This window comes from Aotus nancymaae, unplaced genomic scaffold (genome assembly GCF_030222135.1).
Source record: "Aotus nancymaae isolate 86718 unplaced genomic scaffold, 86718_ANA_hifiasm-v0.15.2.pri h1tg000108l, whole genome shotgun sequence".
Classification (NCBI taxonomy): domain Eukaryota; kingdom Metazoa; phylum Chordata; class Mammalia; order Primates; family Aotidae; genus Aotus; species Aotus nancymaae.
The window spans coordinates 8,008,573-8,034,867 of NW_026988523.1; the positions used below are offsets into that span (position 1 = coordinate 8,008,573).

Genomic DNA, 26,295 nt, shown 5'->3' on the forward strand with positions numbered 1-26,295 from the left:
GAGAACTTGGGGTATAGCTGTTTATTATTTCCTGGTCACCCACAGCTCTAGCTGTCATGATGAATGCCCTGCATACAATTCTCACCTGTATCACACAGTCTTTCTTGCTGCCATTAAGATGATCATCTCTTTCCCCCCATTCTGTAGTCATCACCTCATTATAACTCCATTACCTTTGAGCATCATCTACATTATAACTCCATTATCTTTCCCATAGCCACCATTACCTCCCTTATCACCACCTCTACATTTCAGTTGCCCTCACCTTCTCCTTTACAGCCACCAGCTTTCCAATTACAGGTCCATTATCTTTATTATTACCTCAGTTACAATCATAATTGCTACCATAACAATTTCAACGTCTTTATCCACCCCTCTGCCATGCAAGACCCTGGCCATCTTTGATAAAGCCACAGGCGTCTCTATTACACACTGAACATGTACTCCAACATCTCCATTAATGTTAGAATTCCCTTCTTTTCTTTCATCAAATCACCCATGATAATGTTAACTACAAATTTCTGCCACTTTCTATAGCAATTTCACTATTACCATTGTCACTCTTATTTACGACTCACTCCTTCATCCTCATTACTCTTTCTGTAACAGCCAGAGAGTAATAATCCTCATCTTAAATACATCAACACAGTCCTCTGTTACAGTTGCCTCCATGACTCTAAGAATTCTAACTACCCATGTCTTCTTTAAAGCAGTTCAAGGCCATACTAATATAACTGCAGTGCATGCTGGCATTTCTGATCTTCCAGTGTGTGTGTTCGGGGGAAGCAAATTGTTTACAACTGTCCCATTTTATCCATTAAATATTGAGCTCGTGGTGGACTAGACCTCACTTCCTTCCGAGAGCACTTAGCATCTGGACAAAGTTAGCATTCAGCCGGCGTGGTTGGCTGAAGGACCAAATGCATCATCACTCTTCCTTTATCTTTACACTTGCAGTGGATTGCTGTTGCATTGATCACTATCAACCCTCATCAATACACTCTTTACCATTTCATTACCTCAAGCTCCTCCTCTTCAAGGAGAGATACATCTGCTCTTCCATTTCTTGGCCATTATCCTAATAATTATCGCAGCTTCAATTGCAGTGGCTCCATTACCTCTTCTGAGAAAGGAGAGATAGGTTACTCCTCCATGGTACCCTGCTTTCCTTTCAGAACAGCCCTCAGCTCCTACAAGGATTCGTGGTCTCTTTGCCACTAAATCTATCGTGACTTCTTCCCTAACATGCTTTCATCATTGCACAAGTGATATTTACACCCTAACTTGGAAGTGACAAGATTCAACTTACAAAAGGCAGCCTGATTTCCCTCCTGGTGTCTGGATGTATGGTCTTGGACAAATCATTCAGGGTAGTGCTTGTGTAAAGGAGCCCTGGACTCAGCCTACCTGGGTTCAAATCCCAGTTCTGCCACTTACTAAGTTGTTTGACTTCATGCAAATTATTTAGCTTTTCTGCACCTGAATTTTCTTATCTATAAAATGGAGATAGTAATAGTACCTACTATTGCTGGTTGTTGGGAGGAGTCAATGAGTGAATACACATAAAGTAATCAAAACAGTGTGCATCCTATAGAATGCACTTGATAAATCTTAACTCCTCTCAGGACTATATTTTTTTCCAGCTTGAGAGTAGGGGTTGAGTTAGAATGATCTCTAAAATCCTAGATTGAACATTTGATGAGTCTGTGATTCTGGTATCAGATGAACAGAGTTCTCACAGCGTCCTTACATTACAATTCTTAAGTCATCTCCTGGCTTTACTGCCCTCTGCTGACTCAGCAGAGAAGCATGGCAGTCCCTTGGCCCATGGCCACAGTTCTGTACTGGGCCTGATCTCCAGGCATTTTCTTCCTCAAGCCTAACAAACAACTTGCTGTGGTTTTGCCACTGCTGGACTTAGCCGCATACTCATATATTCACCCTGCCACCTGGCCAACCTCACAAATAGCCCTGCTCTGTTTTTCCATCTTAAACAATGCTGAGCCTTCTCAAGTGGAACTTGAACATGTTCAGCTTTAACGCTGGGGCTATCCAATCAGCCAGGGCTGCTCCAGGCCACATGGTTAAAGATGCATAGTTGGATTCTGGCTTTGTTGCACTGTGGTTTTTTTGCTCTTCTTCTCTCTCTCTCTCCCCCTCCCCTTCTGGCTGTATTTTCTCCTCTTCTTCTGCTCATTAGCCATCCATGTCCACCACTTACATCCATCACGCTCAATCCTGCCTTTAATAGCAGGGTGCCATGTTCTAAAATTATTTTTCCCTCTTCTCCCATCCTTATTTCCCCTCTTCTCTACTTTTTCTTCCTTCTGTGGCCCTTAGACAGAAAATCTACTAACATAAGTAGCATTCCAGTGTAGATAAACAAGTCTCTCAGGGGACACCTATCTTTCTGAAGGGAAATCTTGAAGAGGCAACACCTTGACAAGAATATACTTGGGCTGGGCGTGGCGGCTCACACCTGTAATCCCAGCACTTTGGGAGGCCGAGGCAGGTGGATCATAAGGTCAGGAGTTCGTAGACCAGCCTGACCAAGAGACGCTGTTTACACTGAAAACCTCACGCTCTTCAGAGTGACCACTGACCACTGAATTCTCGTATTACTAACAATTGGGTGTAATTTAGTAGAAACCCCGTCTCTACTAAAAATACAAAAATTAGCTGGGTGTGGTGGCACATGCCTGTAATCTCAGCTACTCAGGAGGCTGAGGCAGGAGAATCGTTTGAACCTGGGAGGTTGCAGTGAGCCAAAATCATGCTACTGCACTCCAGCCTGGGCAACAGAGTGAGACTCCATCTCAAAAAAAAAAAAAAAAAAAAAAAAAAGAATATACCTTAAATAGTAGGATTTCAGACAACATGGCAGAACTGGTGTTACTCATTTGTTAGTTTGTGTCCTTTCTTTAAAATTTGGGTGGGGATGATGATGGAATGGGGAGTAATTTGAGGGAAGGGAGGTTCCACTGTGTCAATCAAAATGTGTTTTGTTGGCGACATCCTGCCCTCTCTAGAACCCTTTGAAAGGTATTCAATATATCGTCCTTACTTTACCAATCTCCATTTCTCACAGAGCCTCCTAGAACCTCCAGCTAATGAAGCCATCTCATTTGTCGTGGAGCTTCTGTGGGTTCTTTACACCCAATTGTTAGTAATACGAGAATTCAGTGGTCAGTGGTCACTCTGAAGAGCGTGAGGTTTTCAGTGTAAACAGCGTTCCTCTCAAGTAAACATGAGGAAGAGGAAGCCTCGCTCTGTGATTACAGAGGCAACAAAAACTGGGAGGCTCTGGTCCAGTTCTGCAGAGACAACTGGGACGATAGAAATATTTTCTGCCCCTAAGTTGTTGGTTTTTGGCCAAGGCAATCCAAGGGTTGGCGCAGGTGCGCAGGGAGACGTCGTGAGTGGCAGCTGTTCTACCGTCACCATCCTCGGAAACTTTTCGTTTTCTCTTCTCTTTCATCTCCTCCTTTCGGTCTTACGAATTTGCTTTTAGTTTTATTTCCTAGTCCGAGATGTCATGCTCATTTGGCCTTTCTGGGTTTGTGTCACCTCTATTTTCAAGGCCCAGCTCAATGCCTGTGGCCCCTCCCATGGGGTTTCCTCTGGTCCCCTCCACTCCCTGACCCTATGACACTTGCCCTATTTCTGCTTTCACTGCTAGAACACAGCCAATGCCGGAAAGCAGTGTTTAGGGCTTGATTATATTGTCATCATTGCAATTCTGTTTGTTTCCTGGGTTTAGAATTGCCCTCTTGAATCAATTCTTAGCCCTCTGACTGAAGCAAGTATGATACGCACTTCTTTTGTGTGGCCTGTGATGCATACCTTTATATTTGACACAAAAATTACTCAACAAGACTTGCTAACTATGCCTTCTACTCCTTTCTCTTAGTTTTCCTTTAGCTGCTTTGCATTTTCTTTTATCTACCTGACTCCACTTCTCCTTTCTTTTCTCCTGCCTAAATGCCACAGGCTGGTAGCACTCAAAGCCACCGCTTAAGTGTGCTGGATGCCATGCGGGCTTAGGAGATTTCCGACTCCTAGTTTCCTAGGAGCTAGGGATTGTGTTGAAGAGTGACAACTCGGGTACCACACTAGATAGTGCTAACTCACAGCCAATCAGAATCCTTTGGTTTGAAACATCGTATGTTCTTACTCATAAGTGGGAGCTAAGCTATGAGGATGCAATGGCATAAGAATGACACAATAGACTTTCGGGACTCAGGGGAAAGGGTGGGAAGGGGGTGAGGGATAAAAGACTACAAATCGGGTGCAGTGTATACTGCTTGGGTGATGGGTGCACCAAAACCTCACAAATCACCACTAAAGAACTTACTCACATAACCAAACACCACCTGTTCTCCAATGTCCCGTGGAAATAAAAAATGGAAAAAATAATACTTTTGTTTCTTAAACAGAATTTAAGCAAAACTATAATCTGTAGGCAAAACAATAAAGTTGATACAATATTGAGGACTAGAGGGAAAAAGAAGGATCCTTTGGTTTGGTATGAGAGAGAGAGGCTAACCTCAGGGTTGCAAAAAGATGCCACAGGAAAAAAAGTTGTTATGGGGCCATTTAGGTCCACCCATAAAGCAGTGCAATCACAAAATCATAAGTACTGGTTCACTGCTCATGACTTATTTGTTAACAATATTATAGATACATTCCTTTGGGGAAAAATCCGAACAATTTAAATTTGCCTTCATGACATACCAATGGGTAATTTTACATAAGCTTTTTCACCACAAATACAGGTCCTGTTTATGATCAATTCTCATCTGTATGTTGGAAAGCAATTTCAGTAAGTACTTAGCTTAATCAATTTGTATCTGCACACTGACCTTCGGGACTCTGCGCGTGGGTCCCATCATGCCATGTGCTCTGCAATTCTCTGTCTCTTTAGACAGCATATTTCTCAATATTTGTACATGGCTTTCATATTCAATCAATGCAATCATCTGTTCTCTCCTTTCAACCACGTCCCTCGACTGGGGAGGTGAGAATCCAGCAGCGCCTCTGCCACTTGTGCGTATTAGAGAATACCTGTTTACCATTTCCCCGAAGCCTGGAGAACTGCAAAGATAGTGGGGCATCGTGGGATAACAAAAATAACGTAAAAAATAAAAAAAAAAATTATTAGCTTGTTTACACAATTATGTAAATGATGAACACTTATACATGGCTGATTCCTCAATTATTCATGGTTTGAAGCCCTTGAAAATTCAATTCAACTAAATAACCTTTTCTTCAGCTCTTATTATGAGCAAGGTACTGCAATTTGAGGAAGGGGAGACAAAGATACCATTTGATAAGGAACATTAGAGAAATACAGAAATGACTGCTATACAAGATGAATAAGCACAGTAAGAAGAAATACAGTACATGTTCTGAGGGTTTAGTGCAGAAGAGGTAACGTCTGTTTGGGTGGATTCCCGGAGAATGGAGGAGATTATGTTAGAATCCCCTCCTCCATCCCTAGCACAGGCTATTTTGGTTGAGGGCCTTATCACCTCTCATCTGGACTATTAAAGCAAGTTCCTATCTGATCTCCCACCTCTAATTGCTGTTTCCTGAGTGATCTTTCTAAAGGCAATCTGATTATGTCACTCCTGCCTTTAAACCCTCTATTGCTCCCGTTGTCTGCAAGAAAGGGTTAAAGTTTCTCAGGATCTCCACCCAAAGTGTAAATGTCTGTCATCCTGTTCAGCCTCGATACTCCTTTTCTCTTACATACATAGGCCTTCTACACATCAGGCTTCTTGGGCCCCCATGACCTCAGTGACCTTGCCCATGCTGCTCCTCCTACTGGACAGGCCTCCTTCTTCTCTCTTTTTCTCGTGTCCCTTCATGGTTCCCCCATTTGCTGGAGAACTCCTTTGACACTTTCCTTGCTGCTCCCTGCCCCCATGACAGGGCTGATGACTCTCACTCTGTCTCTCTATAGTGCATAGCCTCATCATCTCACTATCACACTGCTTTGTAATTAGGCATGGGGGAGGCATGTCTTGCCTTCCTTGTAAGAGTGAGTCCTCCTTGTGTTCAGAGTCCAGACTGGGTGTAGCACCTAGGATGTGTCAAATGCATGTCTGCTGAATTATGTTGATTTTGTTGCATGGTTAGGTAGGAAGCACTGTTTTCTATAGGAAAATGGTGAGAAGTGAATGTAGAATGTTCTTCCCTGGAATCCAGGACAAGAGAAAGATATAGAGTCAGGAAATCAAGGGAAAGCTGTTTTTGTTTGTTTGTTTTAATGGAGACCAAGTCTTGTTTACAAGCAGACGGAAAAGAACTTAGAGTGAGAGAAAATGCAGGTGAGGTAAGGAGCAATGGATGGATCAGGCTACTGAGGAGAAGGGTAAGGAAGAGACCAAGGACTCAACAGAAGAGTTAACTGTGTCCAGGAGGAACCCTTTCTCTCCAGAGACAGGACAAAATCAAGTTAGGCAGGGTGACTTTGCAGAGGCATTCTGAGAAGGAGAGTGAAATTGAGTAAGCTCTTTCTGTATAGCTCCATGTTAAGTGAAGGAGGAGGTGAGCTCATGCAAAATGCCAGTTGATGGATCCAATACCATTACATTTTGCATGTGTAAACCACAAGATGTTGAGAAAAAACACAGATACTAGGAAGGTACTTGGACAAGCAGTGGCCTGTCAGATAATATGGTCTTAATGAAAGTCTTATCACAATGGCACAGAATGCTTAATTTCCTGAGGTGCAGGTGGGCCAGGGGTGGAGGCTCAGCCAAGACCTCCTCTCTTTCCCCTTCCATAGTGATATGGTTTGGCTGTGTCCCCACCCAAATCTCATCTTGAATTGCAGTTCCCATAATTCCCACGTCATGGCAGGGACCTGTTTGGAGCTACTGGAATCATGTGGGCAGTTACCTCCATGCTGCTATTCTCATGATGCTGAGTGAGTTCTCTCAATATCTGACGGGTTTATAAGGGGCTTTTCCCTCTTTGTTTGGCATTTCTCCTTCCTGCCATCATGCGAAGAAGCACGTGTTTGCTTCCCCTTCTGCCATGATTGTAAGTTTCCTGAGGCCTCCCCAGTCATGCTGAGCTGTGAGTCAATTAAACCTCTTTCCTTTATAAATTACCCAGTTCCAGGCAGTTCTTTATAGAAGCATGAGAACAGACTAATACACAGAGGGAACAGCCATTTGAGCTTTGACTGATCAGAGGTTTGGTATAGAGTCAAACACTGCAATTCTGGAGTTGTACTTTGCTGCGCCTCCTCAGTCTGGTTTTATCAGGCAGCAAAGCAGACACTGACACTCTAACTGTAGTTTCTGATCAAAGCCATAGTTTAAATGGATTACAAGTCATTTCCTCCTGAAACCCCTCAAGAGTCCCTGAAGTCTGGGGTGAGTTTTGGACTGGTATGGCCAGAGCAGGAAAGTGGGTATGCCCATAGCTATGCCCAGGCCCAGGTCCCCTCCTTCACCTACCTGGCTCCTTGGAGTCCTTAGCATCCCCCCAGGGAAACACCGCAGGCAGTATTTCCCCACCTGAGTGCTAATGCTCGAGGGTTAAGCTCAAGGTTTAGCTTCTCTTGAAAGTCTGTAGGAGCAGCTACATTTGTTGAGAATTTCACAAAGAATCTTAAATTCAGGGACACTTCTTTCATGACCACCCATACCCAGGAGGGCAAATCGTGTTTTTTAGGAGTTTCAAGACTTAATTCTGGGGATAGCCAGGTGTCTGTTTGATTGGGGCAATACAGCAAGCAGATAACTCAGTTTGTTTTTAAGAATACATTTACCTCACCTTGCACAGTCTGTTTATGTTCACTTTTCCTTGTTTTTTAAAATTCCCCTTTCTCACTTTGCTTTTAGTTTTATAAAAAACTGACAGATGGTTATTAAATTGAAAGGTTATACCTATTTGGTTTGATAAGTGTGTTTCTCTTTTTTGGGAGTGAACCTGCCCATAAGAGTTTCAGAGGGTGCTGAACATATTAATAAAGCGAAACATTCATATTTCTGACTATTTAACATTATTCTCAGTGAAAGTCGGGTGTTAATATCAATATCAAAGTAAATGGCTAAATAATAGTTGCTCAATAAAAGTTATTGTCTGTAACTGAAAGTTATCATAAGGTGTGGGGGTACAGAGTGAAATTTTCCACAGATGGTCACAATTGAAAGATAGAACTCCGACCTAGGCCCCTTCTCTCAACTTACTTTTTTTGAAAGTGCATGATCATGGAGAAATATCCACACACAGAAACGTGGACCTTTAGAGATAAAGGGCACCTCGTGGACACACACAAACCCGTTTAGAAGGTAGTACAGTACTTTAAAACCTGTCTGCAGTACAGAGCAGGCTTGAAGCTGGGAGCTCAGCTCCCCAAATATCACATTTATCTCAATTTGGCAAGAAGCTGAAAACCTATCTGGGACCATTTAAATTCTAATGTTATTAAGGGCTCGTCTAATCAGCTTTTAAAGTAAGCTGCTTCGAATGCATGGGAAATGAAGGTGAGATAGAAGCAGGTGAGCAAGGCAGTTCAGGCCAGCCTGCGAGCATCTGGGTTGGAATTGCCAAGGAGCCATGAGTAGACCTGGCTGCCTACCTATTTGGTAACTCCTGTAATTCCAACACCAAGCCATGCTAGTGAAAAGTGATTAGTAAGTGCGTGGGGGAGGGGACTGATCTGGACAAGCTATGTTCTCCTGTGAGGTGGTTCAGAGGCATATGACAGGCTTGGCAGGGAAAGATGGACTGCCTTCTGTGCCAGGAGGAGGCTTTGAGATTTAATCAGCAGGGCAACTGGTGCTTGTAACAACTACCTCTGAATATTGCATCCCATAGGCTCCTTCCTGAGGAGAGCCAGCAGGACTCACCATCCCCACTGGACCCACTGACAGTCGTTAGCTGTCTTCAGCCAACCTCACATCCACCTCTGATTTGACTCTCCTTGGTCCCAGGAACTTCTGTCAGCCCAAGACTACAGTGGAGCTTGTCTTGGTGCGTATGTGGCTCTGGTGTGATTTGGGATCACCCCCAGGCCCTACTTTAAATATCAGGCTCATCTTGTTGTTCACGAGTATTGTCCGATTCAGCCATACCTGCGGATTGCTTTCCAAAGGTAGGACTGGGGTGGGTCCTAGTTGCTGGAGCAAGGCTGGCTCCAGATGTGATGAAGACAAATACCCTCAGCAGTCTCTTCTCTCCCCCTGCCTGCCTCCTGCACACCACTCCAGAATCTCATCCAGGTTGGCAGTGTCCTGGGCTCTCCTTTGCATCCTTCTAACCCCTCCATCAAAACCCTCACATAGCAGAACGGGATGAAAAATGGGTGGGTGCTCTTGTCATGCTAATAATTGGTCTCATGTTTAAACCAATATTCTTCAAGTATTTACCTAACATCTATTTAGAAGAGGGTGACAGCACCCCAGCTCTCACATCCTCACTGAACCCTTCCTCAGAAGTCAGTTTCAAGACTGAGTATTTTTATCTGTTGTTTTTGGGTGAAGGGTTTAATCTCCCATTGCAAGTGGTTTGTCAAATATTCTTTTGTCCATACAAGTGCTTTCTCTGAGCAGAGTGCAGGTCAGTACAAATGTCTTCATTGTAATACATTGCCAGTGACGCTTTTGTGACAGGCACCCTGAGTCACTGGTCCCCCCGTTCCACCTGCCAGCTATGCTTGGTCACAGAGAACTTGAACTGAAACAACAGGTATCCTAGAAGCAGCAAATGAACCAAGTCTCCCTTAGGTGTGAATGGCCGATAGCCAGCATGATGTGATGATGTCTCTTGTGACTCTGAACGTTCAAACGTGTGTTAAAAGGCATGAGATACTTTGCAGTCAAGTGCCATCAAGGGAGGCAGGCTGCCACTGAGAGCGTTCTGGGCTGATTCAAACATTGGGCTTCAGAAAAGACTTGCCTTAAGTCTGTAGAGTAGCATGACAGATACTGAGACCGTGGTGAGTCTGAGGAAGAAAATGAGCTTTCTTTTTTCTGAACAAACTTTAGCAATTGTATGACAAATAGAGAGAGAACACTAGTGGCTACATTACCATTGTTTTGTACAGAAAAAAAGGGCCACACCTGTTTGAAAAGTTCCCAATTCAGTATATCAAGTTTGAGTGCCATGGAAAGTTATTAAAGGAGAGAAATATTCACTGTGCCTGCCAACTCTGTGAATCCTAACAGCCTTCTCCTGTGGACCATTTTTTAGAGGTTATTATTTCAACCTGAAAATTCTTTAGACATATATATGTGGTATGAAAAAGGAATTAGGAAAGCTTTTAAATTAAAGGAAATAAAACGACAGGTTTTTCCTCCAGCCATATAGTTATGGATAGAGATAAAGAGATGGATATTTTTTCATAATACTATATTAGGGGTTTTGGAACTCCAGGAATTTTAGAGTGAGACTGGTGAATAATTTAGCACTGATTCATGCAGGCCCAGTGCAGGCTCGGGCAGGCTGGGAGTCAAGTCTAGCTTCTTGGAGGGACCGAGCACAGTAACACACTTTTATTACCAACTGCATCATGAAATGCACTCAGAAATATTTCATGAGAAGCAAAGCCTTGGTACCTAGTTTCTTCAGCTTTTTCAGAGACTGCATGAAGCCCAGAGGAGCTAATGCTGTTGACCACCTCATTTCAAGGAGACTAGCCCCCAGGTGTTGTTTCAGTGACAAACGGTCTCAGATCCCTGGGAATATGCAGTTACTAGTGAAAGCCTCAAACTGGCCATGGGTATGATGAATGTCAAATGTTCACAGCAAATCGTACCTTTCGTGATGGTGGCTTCGATGTTTTCTCTTCGCTGCACGTTCTTTTAATCCTAACTCCAAAAGAGACCTGCCTCTATGCAGTTAAAATGATACAGCCACCTGAAACAGAAATAAGGGAGGGAAGAAATATATTAATGGTTTCAAAAGAAGAAAGCTTGGTTACTCTTTTGATTCTAAGTGCTGCATCTCCTTTAAAATAAACGTGTAGGTGCACCATGTGAATTTCTAAAGCAAAGAAAATCGTTGATTAGTTGCTTTTCCTCTCCAGAGACTTTTATTTATTTCATTAATTTCATTTATCATCATAGTTTTCAATAAAATGGTAAATATTTGAGGTAAACAAATCTACAGAATGATTATAAATCCAGAAATGTAATTTGGGTCTTTGAATGTGGCTGTAATAACATGCTTAGCTGATCTGATTATGACAAACGCTTGACACTCTCTCCAACAAGCCTCCCATACAAACCTCTCCTCCCCAGCTTGAGACCCTCTTATGTCCTTAACGTCCTTGGCACGCTAAGCATTCCTATGTCATGAAAGTCTCCTTGTACTATAAACCTCTTTATTTGTGTCATTCTCTCTCTGGACTCCCAACTCTTCAGGGTCAGACTCTGTCTTGCTCACTGCTTCAGTTCCTGTCCCAAGCACAATGCCAGCGCATACAAGTTCAACAAAGAAGGAACACATGCATGCAAAACAGAGACTCATTCTCTCAGGTTAGAACAACCTCCAATAAAAGCAGTGGCATTGATTGTAAACGAGAGCCTTCTAAGTAAGCAAATTTGTCAGCCTCTCTAATCAGGGGTCCTATGCAGATCTCGGACCAGGCCTCCGCTACACAGTTTCCAAGAATGTGTCAACACAGTTGGTGGCACCGATAATTATGCCTTCAAGGGCTTGCTTCTCACAAAGCCTGCTAAGCCTTCTCCAAATGGGATGCTGAGCCTCAGGAATATCATTTATAGGTGCCTCAAGAGGATGGATTTGCAAAAATCAGGTGACGTCTGAGAGGAAGAAGCAGGCATTTGGCTTGCTCATCTAAGACATTTGTGAATAAATTAACCTTCCCTGGAGGACCTCGTGAAACCTCAGAGTTGGAAGAAGTGTAAAGATTATTTAGTTCTGGAAGAGCAAACAGGTTCCATATTGAGTGAATACTCCAGTGTATCCACTGTGGCTGCCTGGAGAGTGGGGACGAGAAGGATTCTGAGGTGGCGTCACTGAGAAAGAACTGGTCATCAGTGGGTTTGCCAGGGCCCAGGACTGGGAGGTGTTGCAGGCGATATAAACGCAGGTATTTTTCTCTTCCAATTCTAATCTGGCTACTCACCAAATGGAAGAATCACAGGTTCTTTGGACAGTGTAATTTAGATGGTAGCTGCCCACAAATTACAGCCCATTTGGTGGGCCGACAGCTCTGATACTAGAAAATCTCTTCTTCCATTCAATTAAAACTGTGCCTCCTGTTTGCTTCCATCCACTCACTGACCTTTCTTTTCCTCATGCTCATCTGTGAAGTGTTAACCTCACTCTCAGAAAGCTGGTCCCATCTCTTTTGAACCAAGTCAAAAGTCATGAAAAATGTCAGCAAAATCCCCTTCACTTGAGTTTATTAAAAACGCTGAGTACCTTTGACAAGCTGTTTTACTGTTATCTATTTCTCCAACTGGATATAGACACAGTTATTCACTCATTCAAGTAACATGTTGATTGAAAGTTTATTGAACAGACTTTAGCAATTGTATTATAAATACAAAGAGAAGACTGGTGGCTATATTATCGTCATTTTGTACAATAAAAAAGGGCCGCACCTGTTTGAAAGGTTCCCAATTCAATATATCAAGTTTGAGGGCCATGGAAAGTTATTAAAGTTCATGTATTTTAAAGTTCTTCATCTGATATTCCTAAAGTTCTGAGGAACACATGCTTATTGTTATGAAAATGTATGCAGAAAAAGCTAATCATTTTCCCCAATCTCAGTTTCTTAAGTAACATTTTAATGCACTGGTACGTATCTTTCCACACTGTCATAATTTCCCAGGAAACAGCTTGAGGCTGGATATGCAGACAGAGGGCTTACTGAGACTTCCTCCTGAGAGCTACGGCGCCTGGGTAAAGTACAGGAAGTGGAACTGGCCAGAGGAAACGCTGGAGTTGTCCCGCGTTGAAAAAGGATCCAGGTCTTTGGACCCCCACATGCACCGTCTTTGGCTCTGGGCTGCCCCCAGGGAGAGGGTGGGCAAAGAAGCTCTTTTCGGCTGATGGTGAGTCCTGAAAAGGGACTCAGCTGTGAGCTGTCAGCAGCCAACGCTCCCAGCAGCTGCAGAATTGAGTGCCTCAGTTGGGTGGTGTCTCAAAGCACCCAAATACACACCCTCCCTTTTGCTCATTTAAAGCTAATTATGCATATATAACAGATATATGGGATGTTTTTGTTTATAGTTTTTAACTGAAATACTCTGCAGCTTGCATTGACTTAACCTACAAACATCGTCATTTTTCCTCTAATTTATTTATGCATACATACACGTGCTTTTACAAGATTATATTATACACGTAGAACTTGCAGTGCACTCTGGTCTATTTCTCCGTGCTCGCCTCTCTCTGCGCCCTTTCCTTCCCTGCACCATCCACATTACCTCAGCCCCTGTGTTGGGAGCATGAGTATATCCTTTTAGACTTCCTCTCACTCTCATGTAACCACACATACACATATGTGAATGTGGATATGTGCACTTTCTTACTTTTTTAGTCGTTGGCCGCAACTATTTACTGAGAGCCTTGTGAGTACCCAGGCCCACGCCAGGCACCGGGAATATGAAGAGGATGCAGCCGCCACCCCGCCACCCACGAGGAGCTCCTGTCTTTGAGGGACGGGTGCATGGGAACTTGTCAGGGCAGTTCGCTTTGGAGGCATGCACCTCCAGAGTTATTTAGAGGATTAGAACTAGAATGCGGGGCTTCTGTTTTCTAGTCCTGTCCTCTTTTTCATTTAACCAGTTTTATTTATTTAAACAGGTTTCAAACTGTTGGCTGAGCAACTGCCAAACTGAACTGAGTGTGTGTGCCAATCTTCCCGAAGTCATTACCACACTTGCTTTGATAGAATGAAGCTCATCCTGAACCCAGTATACTGGCCCTTGTGATAGAACATGCATTACCTCACTAATAGATCAACTTAATTTTATTAACAAGTCATACAGCCCCAATGATATCACACAAAGGCCTTATCTTAAGATAGATTCGCATAACTGGTGACATGGCAAAGGATTGTTATGACAGCCATTGAAGCTGTTGTGTCACCATGTAGGCATGCATTCCCGCAGCAGCCACTACTAGAGGCGAAACCATCAGCTAAGATGAATACGGGGTACGGGGCTCAGGCTCCCAAATCCTTTTAGCTTCCACATTTTCAGAGGGACCCGAGGGAGAGGGGAGGTGGCATCCTGAGAGACATACACTAGAATAAAGGGCATGCAGACCTGACACTCCAGCAGCTTCAGCAAATGGATGTTCTTTCTGTCCACACTGCAACCTACTCATTTACCCCCTTTTCAGTGCCCAGCATTATCTGGGGTCAACTTGCAACAGCTCATCTTTGGAAAAAAATGTCCTGTGAAATATATCTAGAAAATGTGCATTATATTTTCATTCCTCATCAAGCGCTGACCCCTCTGTAACACAGGAGAATTCAGCCATCTGAGGGGCTTGGCTTGGACCTTGTAGCATGGGCTCCCTGTCCCCACTCCCCAGGCAAGAGCTGGAGACCTGGAGATCCAGAAAGTGCAGCCCAAGAGCCCCTGTTGATCTCAATCACAGGTTTTTCTCCAGAGCTTTGTGTTTTTATCCTGTTTGGCTTCGGTGAGTCATGGGCTTTAGAAGAAAGACACCTGCTGGGCCAGGTAAGATCCAACAATCAAAAATTGCAGAGGTTTCAGACTTCACAGTAACAGTTCATTTTGACATGCAGTATAAACCTTGGTGCTTGAAAGGTTTTGGTTGATGTACTGCAAATTGCTGGAGATGTTCCAGTAATGGCTATTTGATCCCAAGGATGCTGATCAGCTATAGACAAAATTGCCCAATGCCCCAAAGTATGGTCAACTCATTTTTTTCTCAATTCTCACAGCAGTTGGTTGCTGAACAATGGATCAGATTTTGAACAGCTTTCAAATTGTACTTAGTCATCTTAATGTGAAAATGGGAAATTTAGGCAACTGTTGGTGATCTGACCCATATTCTGCTTCTAAACTCACAAGACTTCCTACCAGGAGGGCTCTTGAATGGCTATTTCAGACTCCTACTTTCAGGCATACAAATTTGAATGTTTCTTAGGATTTCTCTGATCCACTGGTATTGGCAAGGCTTTGCAATTCAGCAGAGTGTAAGAAGTTCATGAATTCTCCATTTATCTACTGATGCATAACAAATTACCCTAAAAATCAGTGGTTTAAAATAATAAACATTTATTATCTCATAATTCCCATGGGTCAGGAATTCAGAAGCAGTTTATCTGAGTGGTTCTGGTTCAGGGTCTCTCATGAGGTTTCAGTCAAGATGTTGAAGGCTGCAGTCTTCGGCCTGGTAGGAATAGAGGATCTGCTTCCAAGACGGCTCCTTTGTTTGATTTGGTCATTGCAGGAGGCCTCAGCTTCTCCCCATGTGGGCTTCTAAAAGGGTGCTTGAGTGTCCCGACAACATGGCAGCTAGCTTCCCCCAAAGCAAACAATCTGAGAAAGTGCAAGGTGGAAGCCACAGTATCTTGTAAGACTAAGCTCACCGTCATTTCAGCAATATTCTATTGGTACATAGGTTAGCCCCATTTAATGAGGGGGAAAGCCACAGAAGGGTATGAATGCTACAAAGCAAGGAACAACTGGGGGTCGTCTTGAAGGCTAGCTGCCACAAATGCTTTGCGCTTCTGCTTTGTCAATGACGGTAAAGACAAGAAAGAACACATTTCTCTTTCTTGTATCTACCTGGAGCAACAAATGAAAAGCATGACATTTGGCTCAAATCCTAGCTCTTATCAGCCACAGGCTTGGAAAGGTATTTATTAAATCCCTCTAAGCCCGTGTTTTCTAATCTGTAAAATGGGAATAATAATATTTCCTTACAGGATTGCTGTGAGAATTTACTTAGATAATATATGTAAAAGGCTTAGCTTCGTGTGCAGCACAAGGAAGGAACTCGAAACATGTTAGTTCCTTTCCCTTCTCCCACATTCTTTCCTCTCGAGGTCATTATGTAACAATGGAATGCTGTAGTTAAAAGGCTGGTCCTCAAAGTCAGACTTCCTCCCCACTCACCCCACGCCACCCTGTTTCCTAAATCCAAGGAAGGGCTCAGCCTTGGCTGTTTAGGTTTCTCTTTCCCTGAGGAAGATTTGCCGAGGCTTAATAAAATCAGGATGTGTGAGAGACACTGCAGTTCTTTCATATCTTAATTAGCAGTTAATTAAGTGGAGGTGCTGGTGTCTGGAATATCTGACAGACAGATTCCATAATTATCTTTTATTATTATTACTAATGGAAAATGTGATCGGGGAGTTCAAGTTTTCCCAGAATCTCAGGTTTAATTGAATGACCCAGTGAAGGATCAAAACGAACAGGCTGCCCTTTCTACATTGTTTTATTAAAAATATTTTGAAATTGAGTTGTGCCCTGCATTCAGGAGCTTTGTTGGTGATCTTTAACTAGGCCTAGAGGAAGTCTGGGGTGCCACCTTGGGGTTGCAGGGTCCCTCTAGGAAAGTGCACAGTCACATTTTGATGACTGTACCAGCAGCATTTTATTAACACCCTGCTCCTCCTTCCAGGGAAGGTCTTGGTTTGGAGGTCAGAAGACATTGCTTTATGGCCTGAACTGGAGAAGAGAAGGGAGGCACTTTTTAACTGTTGCCATAGTGGTATTAGCCTCAGTCTTTTAGACGTTCCATCCAGGAGGTGCAGCAAATCCCTGACTTGATGTTGGTGGCTCAACAGCCTCGTGCTTACACTGGAGCGATGGACCATCCTGGCTGAGGCTGGCCATGCCTGGAGGACTCACAGGGTTGGGTGTCCTGAGAGATATTGAGGAAAGCAAGCTGGGGTCTGCCTCCCTTGTATCCCGAATTCACATGGGGTGGACTCTCCACAGAAGTTGTTTAACAGTGACTAGACAAGCCATTCTAAGCCTTCAGAGTCTTCTAGAACTTCCTTGGGACAGCTGAATATATGTCAAACTACCTTCTCACCTCAGAGAGAGCTACACAAGTGTCACTATCCACACGTGTGTTTGTGCAGATTGTATCATACCTCCTAGATTTAATGCTATCTCATTCTCGTGATTTTTTTCTTTCCTTCCTTCCTTTTTTCCTCTTTCCCTTTCTTTCTTTCTTTCTCTCTTTCTTCCTTCCTTCCTTTCCTTCCTTCTTTTTCTTTTTCTTTCTTCCTTTCTTCCTCTTTCTTTCTCTCTCTCTCTCTTTCAGACAGAGTCTTGCTCTGTCACCCAGGCTGGAGTGCAGTGGCGTGATCTCGGCTTGCTGCAACCTCCACCTACTGGGTTCAAGTGAGTCTCCTGCCTCAGCATCCCAAGTAGGTGGGATTATAGGCTCACACATTGTATTTTTGTAGAGACCAGGGTTCACTGTGTTAGCCAGAATGGTCTCTATCTCCTGACCTTATGATGCGCCCTCCTTGGCCTTCCACAGTGCTGGGATTACAGGAATGAGCCACTGCACCCGGCCCTCATGATTTCTAAATGGATTATTTGGATGAGTCCTCACACTCTGCCCAAGTGCATCAGGGCTCTGACCCGAGTGTCTGGCAGGTTCTAAGTGGTGTCAGTTGGTATCCTTTATTTAGTGAGCAATTTCCATCATTCATAATTCATGATTCAGACAAGATCATTCATCAGGTCTAACAAGAGATTTGAGATCTGTGGGACAGCTGGTACTAGAAGGGCTGCAGGACTCTGGCTTGGCTTCTGGGCTGCTAAGATAAAGACTGGCTTGCCCTGACTACAGTGGCCGACAGGGTTCGGCTCTGAGTCCTCACCCAAATCTCACCCTGAATTGTAACAATCCCCACGTGTCAAGGACGTGACTAGGTGAGGATAATTGGATCACAGGGCAGTTTCCTCCATGCTGCTCTTCTCATGATAGTGAGTTCTCAGGAGATCTGATGCTTTTATAAGGGACTTTTCCCCCTTTGCTTGGTCCTTTTCTCTCTTGCCACCATGTGAAAAGGGACGTGTTTGCTTCCCCTTCCACCGTGATTGTAAGTTTCCTGAGGCCTCCCCAAGCCTGTGGAACTGTGAGGCAATTAAACCTCTTTCCTTTCAAATTACCCAGTCTTGCGCATTTCTTCATAGCAGTGTGAGAACAGACTACTACAGGGGCCGCACTGAGAAGGGCAGAATCCCTTTTCCAGAAAGGAGCTGCATATAGTTTCCAGCCTATATTTGTGGTGCTTAGAGTTGGCTCTTTGCTGAGGTCCCTGATCAGCATTCCCTGTGCCTCAATGTCCCTCCAAGTGAAGAAATTACAATCTAATAATCCTATCCGCAGCAGATTCAGTGCATGAAAAATAGATTAGCAATGAGCTCCACATCTCAACAACTTAATTACTATGCCAAGTGTCAACAGTGGCTCTCTCTGGATGGTGTTTTTTAAATCTTTGTCTTTTTCTGTTTAATCTGTATTTATTAACTCTGCTATCATGTTTATATTTGGCTTTAGTAATGAGAAAATAAATAATATTTTGAAATTTTTGAAAGCATGGAATTTGGAAAGCATTATTTTATCAAGCTTTATAGCAATGGTTCTTAGCCTGGGGTTCACAGAGGGTCCATGAGCTTAGATGGAAAAAACTGCATCTTTAATTTCACCAACTTTAGCTAAAATTTAGCAGTTCCTCTGATTTTAAATGTAGGCAACGAGTCACAGTAGTATCAGCAGAAGCTATAATTTTGTCACCAATAGAAATCACAGATATTTTTACATCTCATTACAGTTGTTGCAGATATGTTGAAATATTGTTTAAGCTTCTTATGAACTTCAGAATTACAGTAGTTATTAGACCTGCCAGCAGATCTTGCTATTTACTGTGTTAATAAAGAAACACATATATTACTCTACTACAAATTTGGTTTTTTAATATTTTGATAGTGATATTTCAATAAAAATGCAGTTTCCTTTGTAATCTTATATATTTTATTTTATACATTTCTACCATTATTCTGAGAAGGATCCTTACGCTTCACCAGGCTGGTTGAATTTTTTCAATAATGCGTTTTTTCTGGCATGGTCAATTTTTTAATGAAACATGCCATTAAAAAGGGTCAGAACCCTGGCTTGGTGGGGAGGAAACCACTGGTGTCTGTGGACACTGCCTTGGCTAGGGCCTGGGTGTCCTGGACACCGCCTTGGCTAGGGCCTGGGTGTCTGTGGACACCGCCTTGGCTAGGGCCTGGGTGTCCTGGACACCGCCTTGGCTAGGGCCTGGGTGTCTGTGGACACCGCCTTGGCTAGGGCCTGGGTGTCTGTGGACACCGCCTTGGCTAGGGCCTGGGTGTCTGTGGACACCGCCTTGGCTAGGGCCTGGGTGTCTGTGGACACCGCCTTGGCTAGGGCCTGGGTGTCTGTGGACACCGCCTTGGCTAGGGCCTGGGTGTCTGTGGACACCGCCTTGGCTAGGGCCTGGGTGTCTGTGGACACCGCCTTGGTTAGGGCCTGGGTGTCTGTGGACACCGCCTTGGCTAGGGCCTGGGTGTCTGTGGACACCGCCTTGGCTAGGGCCTGGGTGTCTGTGGACACTGCCTTCGCTAGGGCCTGGGTGTCCTGGACACTGCCCTGCTGAATCCTCACCAAGAGTCAAGGAGGAAACTTTTGTCATTATCCCCATTTTACAGTCAGGAAACTGAGACACAAAGCAATTATGTAACTTGTTCAAGGTCAGTGAACTTCCAAGTGGCGGAGCTGAAACGAGAGCTCAGGCAGGCAGGAGCCAGACAGCCTCTTTTGTCCTTCCTTCTTTTAGCACCACAGATGAGTCAATATTTAGTGTACTCCTTCATCTGTTTGTGTGGGGCCAGGTCATCCACTGATGCCTGGAAGTTTGAGGAAGGTGTGTTTGACCTTCCCAGCTAGCATACAAGTAACCCAAGGGCAGAGTCTGGGCTGGGTTTTTTTGTTCATCCCTTCCGTGCACCAAAGGAAGCGGAATTAAGGAATTCTATTTCTCTGAGCACTGAGATAATTAGCAAATATTATAGAAATTCAGTCATTGAAGGTACCCTTGGACCCCCAATTCATGTTCAGGCCTCATATTGGGAGTATCCTTCTTGGCCAAGTGGGCCCATTCTTCGTGGTAAGGCTTCCTTCAAGCCAGGAGTGCTCCCTAGCCTTCACTCTGCCTCTTCCCCACTCCACCTTCCATTCCCACTTTTTTGCCCACAGTCTCTCTGCACGTAAAGGCAGCAGGAAGTTCAGGTGGCCAAAGTTTGACAGAGACAAATGCTTCATTACCAGGAGGCCTCTGTGCACTATCGTTAAGTGATCACCAAACCTGGAATGCCACACTGGAAGGGCACCCCTTGGAGAGCACTTAAGGACCCCTAATTGCATTTGCTAGCCATCAATCACCAGGGTAATCTCCTGTCTTGAGACATGTGCTTTCCTCAGTGAAAGAAGCCAAAAATGAGGCCAAAAAGGGAAAGATAAAGCTTCAGAATGAAAGAGAGTTCTGGTCCTCTTCTCACCTGATGTAAAGCCCTTCTTTGCCCGGGTGTGGATCTAGGGGAATATTTCTTCTCCCCTTTAAATGGCTCTTGTAGGGCAGGTAATTGCTTACCCAGTGCTTGACTGGCAAAGTTGTGACCTTCAGGAGCACAGCCTGAGTACATTTTTTTCCTGATGGTGGCTCTCAGGCCCTCCTCCAAGGTAGCCAGTTCCCTCTCTAAGGATATGACTTGAGGGACAATTTTATGACTGGCCCAGGAATCTCTGTCATCTCGGAACAAGTTCAATGTTAATTTGCTTGATACCGTCATCTCCCCTGGATCTGCAATTAAGAGGGGATGAGTTGCTAGAGTGATAAAAGTTTGACTTCCCAGGCCTTTGATGAAGGACTCTCCTCTGGACTAGGTTGGGCTGTGTCCAACCTAAAAACCCTTCTGTGTCCCCATCAGTCAACATGAGAGTGGAGTCAACTCTCTGAGCAGATGGCACAGATAGCACCTAAGTCCATTTCCCTCGTCAGGGGCCTAGCCAGGCATCTGTGTGGACAAGGGCCTGCTTCTGGGACTAGAAACTGGTGGGGAAATGGTGCAGAACTGGGCAGAGGGGAGCGGTTCCAGTCAAACAGGAAGTGGATCCAACTAAGAGTCAAGTGCAAATCCAGTGGGGACATGGTTGCCATTTTGAATGGGATAAACTCTCCAAGGTTACAATGTGCCTTCAAGGATCTCACAATGTCAGTTCAAACATAAATGTAAGAGGGTGAAACTGTTGAAAGCATGGTCACAGTCACAATGTGACTGTGTCACAGGCCACACTGTGACCTCCCCAAGGTCACAATGTGGAGAAGTAGAGTATTTAAGAAACCTGAGCAAGGGCAAAATATGGAGGCAAAGCTGAAGCTTAAGAGCTTAGTGCATATAGGAGCAGGCCAGGATGTTGGACACAAGGCCAGAACAAGGCACGAGGGGTCCACTGGGCCATGACCATGGCTGGGGCATTCACAGTTGCTCTGTCCAGATGCCAACCTGTGGAAAATGGGAAGGGGAGGTACAGGATCAAAGCAGAGATTGGCCAGCTACAGTGTGACTGCAAGACCACTGTCCTTTGGGCTATGTTGGTTTGAGTGGTCTCAACTTAGCAGAACCTGTGTTCAGGTCAGAAAGTTCCCCAAGAAAAAAAAAGGTTGAAGATATTTTCTTTAGCATTCATTTCCAACTATGGAGGTATAAGAGATTAATCCAATGTGGAGGAGTGTTGATTGTGGGTTAATACAAAGTAGGCCCTGGAAAATGAAAATATATTTTCTTTAGGCAGCAACTGGATCTTCAAAAATTAAAATTCTGTCTAAAACCTTGACTTCTTGTGGTCCTGGTATGATCCAAAGTTGTGTAACCTTATGTTTTAGAGTGCACTATTACCATGGCGGGTGAGTTGATTTCTTTTTGGATGAGACTGTCCAGGGTGCTGCAGGTTGACTTCCGTCCACGGCCTCCATCCATGCTGTGTTGGCATGCTTTCCAACAGGCATTTTGATTACCAACAATACCCCTCCACACACACACATTTCCAAATATTCCCAGGGTGGGAGGGAGGAGGCAGGCAGGACAGACTCTGGCTAATCCAACTTCTCTCTTGGCCTACAGGAGGGTTGCTGATGCCCCAGATGTTGGGATTATGCTGAAGAACTCGAGGCAGAGGCTTGTCAGTCTCCTCAGACCCTGAGATGTCAACTTAGTCAGAGTCGGCCAATTCCTAGGTAGTAGATTTTCAGGACAGGGCCATCCTCATGGGGGAAGAGAAAACCATGCTTTCAACAGTTCCACCCTCTTACATTCGTGTTTGAACTGACATTGTGAGATCCTTGAAGGCACACATAGTAACTTTTTCACCCTAGTCTCCTCAGTCGGTGAGGGCCTGATGAAAATGAAAATACGGCCTTGAAAAAGACCAGAGACACGCTCCCAAATAAAATTCCACTTAGCCTTTCACAGTGCAGTCAACTGTTTACATAGTTCCCCAGGAAAAGAAAAGAGAAACAAACAATACAGTGCTGATCACTTATTACCAGCAAGAGCTAAAAACTGCTGGAGATGAAGCGAATAATAAGAAATGGCTACTGTTCTTGGGAAAGCAGCTCACAGACCATGAAGAAGACGCAGTCATGTACACATGGAGGAACGTCCACATGGTTTTGTATCCAGGGTTTAATGGAGGTGTAAACAAACTTCCTGCACAACCATGTGTGGAGTTTGGGAAGGCTCCCCTGATTTCAGGGGAGAGGAATCAGATGAAGATGGAATTGCCAAAGTTCAGAAATGGGAAAGAGTATCTCAGGCAGAGAAAAACAGTTGTGCTGAGACCTGCTGGCTCTGGAAGTGCTACCTGAAATCCGTATCCTTGGATGAAGTTGAAGGAAACACACACTCTCTCTGATTTGCCTTATTGACTTTAGCAACCTCACAGTTCCTTCTGGGAATGTGCCAGAACCAAGAAGGCATAGCCTGAGGCCAGGCTGTTGCGCATGCCCTGTGACTGGAAGGTCTTCGCAAAACCCTCCAAATCTCTGTTTCTAAAACTCACACATCTACCATTACATTTATACCTTTATGTTATGATTTCCCCTTCCCGGAGATATTTGCATTTTAAACCATAAGTCGCTCACACTGTAGCATAAACTAGTTTCATCAGTTATTGGTCTGGGACACCAAGAGAGAAGGGGGACATAGGGCTGCCATGGAAGACATCAAACGGAGAGAGGAAGAATGGTAAGACCACCAAGAATAGAGATGAAGAAGACAAATTGAATGTCTCTCACACTTTCTGTGCTTTTCCAGAAAGGATGGCAAAAGAGTCACCGACTAACAAATCAGTCTCAGGTGTAGAGTGGGGAGAAAGCAGGCACTATGTTTTTTGGGTTTTTGCTTTTGCAGTCAGACCACATTACTGCCACGGCAATTTCCTCATCAACTAGTCCTTCCTCTGATCCCGCTAACAAGTGCCATCCTAATAACCGAGGCTGCACGTGACCTCCCTGCATTCAGAAGCTATGGAAGAAATCTTGGGCAAGGATTCACCTTCCCCTGCAGCTGAGCACCGCTGATCATACTCCCAGAGAATCCTTCAGCTCCAGGGTTTGACTCAAATCTTTGCATGGTGATGCCAGACTCCCAGGAGGGCCAGATTTATCAGAACCTGGGGGTGGTGAGGGGAAGGGAAAGATTTTCAGTTTCCTTTCATTGGTCAGGATGGCTGTAAGAATGACACAAAGCAGACCCCGGGTGACTCAAGAGAGCTGATGGTTCAGGAAAGGGCCTAGCTCTCAGCCCTGTTGCTGTGACAGCCCAGTCGCACCTACAGATAGCCCTGGCCTAGAGCTGGATGGTTTGGTCTCTTTGGGCGCAGACAAGTACCCCAGCTCAGCTTTGAAAGAGGACAGCCAGACACTTGTCTTCTGCACTTTTCTTTCATTACCGTAGTTTCGGCCCCACCCAGCATTCACTTCAAATCCCTCCACGCTTCTCTTCCTCAGAGCTAGCCGCTTCTCTCAGCCCTTATTATCTCCAGCCTGGTTCACCACTCCCTCCTTTCTGCTCACTGGCTTTCCTGCCTCCACTCAGCTCACTTCCAATCCGTTCTCCATGCTACTCCCAGAGGATTTTTCTAAATCAAATCCATGCAAGTTATTTCTTCTTAAACCTCTCTGGTTTAAGCCGTGCCCAGTGCCCATTACGGCCTGACCCCACTTACTTCCCCAGTCTCCTCTCTCAATGCCCACCCTCCCCTGCCTCCTCTCTGTACTCTAACCATGCTTGGCTGCATACATATTCCCAAACCCCAGGCTCGCTCACCCTGTATATTTGCATCTGTTGTTTCATCTGCATAGAAACGCCAGCCTGATCACTATTTATTTTCCAGAATTCACCTCCTCTGGGAAGACTTCCTGACATTCCAGGGATGGGCTAGATGCCATCCCCTCCACCTCCCCTTCTTATACCATAAACTCTCGTAATAACCTTTTCCGAGTTGTGTTGCAGTTGCCATGGATAAATCGGCATATCCTTAGCAGCTGGCTTTAGCTTGGCCCACAGGAGAGGGTCAATAAGTATCAAACCAAAGCAGGAAGGCTCAGGGCTCCCCACGGCAGCTCCCCGCCCCTATGGCTTGGAAAACTCAATTCACTCTGTAAAGGGAATGTGTTCACATTAAATACTGCTGTATGCTACTAGAAACTGTGTGCAGAGGGAAAACAAACAAGTGATTAAGTAATGGCAGGCAAGTATTTCACTAAGAGTCCTATCCAAATAAAATAACAGGAAAAGTGCCTTTCAGTACTGATTAACCACAGCTGAGAATTAAAGATCATTTGTAACAAATCATTACAGTCAACTGATTAAAAATGAATGAGTTTGTACAGAGAACCATTACTGAATCTGGGGCTGAAAAAAGACAGTTAAAGCATATTAACATGAAACTCCCAACCTGTCTATACGTTGCTGCATGAAGTTGATGTACCATTTATACCAAGGGGATGCCAGATGTGGAGAAAAGCATGCATTTGAGTTGGAGTTCTGCTTGGGGTTCAACCCCATCCATGACTCTATGAAACTGGTAAAGTCTCTCTAAGCTTCCGTTTTTGCTACTGAAAAAATGGGGTTAATATCACCACCAATGTTAGGTTGATCCATATGAAATTGCCAACATTTGACCACATTTGGCTGATAGAGGTGGCAAGTTCATATGGCGTAAGCTTAAACTTGCCAAACAGCTGTTATGGGGATCAAAATGAGATCATGTAAACCAGAAGATGCTCTATGAATGCAAGCCACCGGAAGTACCTCCTGCCACCAGGTTAAGACGGTGACAACCGGCAGCAGTGTGGTGCTCAGCTTGGCATGCCACTGTGTTTGGGGAGAAAGACCAAAAGAAATAAAAGAATTCCTCCAACCCCAGTACAGGCCCTCCCTCCCTCAGCCCTGTCTTTCCTCAAAAACATTATGCCCCTCCTCTCTGGTGTTTTATTTGTAAGTGTAAGCTTTATTTAGTGTAAACACACAGGGAGTTTGGAAGGGGGCGCTGCATGCTTGGATGCACTCAGCCCACCTCCAGCTCCTGGGGCCAGCCCCTACATCTCATCACGCACCTGCCCCTGGTATGAGGAAACCTTCTAATCTGAGTGACTGGCATAAAATGAGTCCGGTATAAGTGTTTAGTTAAATAAATGAATGACCAAATGAATGAGTTCTCAAACCCTTCTTATCCTGTTGCTTGTTCTTTTGCCATCTGACAGAGCCCTAACAGAGGACAAAGGCACTTCCCACCTACACCTCCAAGCAGTGGAATTAACATAATCACTCTACATCTCCTGATTAGATGCAAACATTGACAAGCAATTTTTTCATAATTAAAAATGCTTCTAATGAGACAACTTATTCTCACTAAAACAGCTTCTACATGGCATTGTTCCAAACCCTTCACTTATTAAATAATCATATATATTAATCATACATATATACATACATATAATTTTTTAAACTCTCTTTTTTCAACTAAAACTTATTCCACAAAATTCTTTCCAATGCTTTTGCCCGCATGCAGAGCACCCTCTCTTCACTCGTGCTAACTCATTTTCCTGCAGGATGTACTTCTAGTCTGACCTTCTGCATGTAGCACAGCTTGGAACTGCCAGGCAGAGCTCAGGGCCAGCTTCATGGGCAGAAGACTCAACCGTGCAGTCACAGTGCTCAGAAGGGCCCTCTGCTTGGTTTACTGCTTTGCTGTTGCCATTTTGAAATT

General features: G+C 44.4%; 1 protein-coding gene and 1 long non-coding RNA gene across 4 annotated transcripts in view; one reads left to right on the forward strand and one right to left on the reverse strand.

The window, feature by feature from the left end:
• The window catches only part of LOC105711646 (uncharacterized), a 313,477-nt gene extending 300,331 nt beyond the window's left edge, over positions 1-13,146 (forward strand). The window contains exon 18 of the long non-coding RNA XR_010340443.1: positions 8,839-13,146. This is a non-coding gene — a long non-coding RNA (uncharacterized LOC105711646). The remainder of the gene's footprint in view (positions 1-8,838) is intronic.
• The window catches only part of TNR (tenascin R), a 429,814-nt gene that overhangs the window by 196,775 nt on the left and 206,744 nt on the right, over positions 1-26,295 (reverse strand). For all 3 annotated transcript variants that reach the window (XM_012444444.2, XM_064370757.1, XM_021668050.2), the window contains exon 2: positions 10,778-10,878. The gene's annotated coding sequence lies outside the window, so the exon portion shown is untranslated. The remainder of the gene's footprint in view (positions 1-10,777; positions 10,879-26,295) is intronic.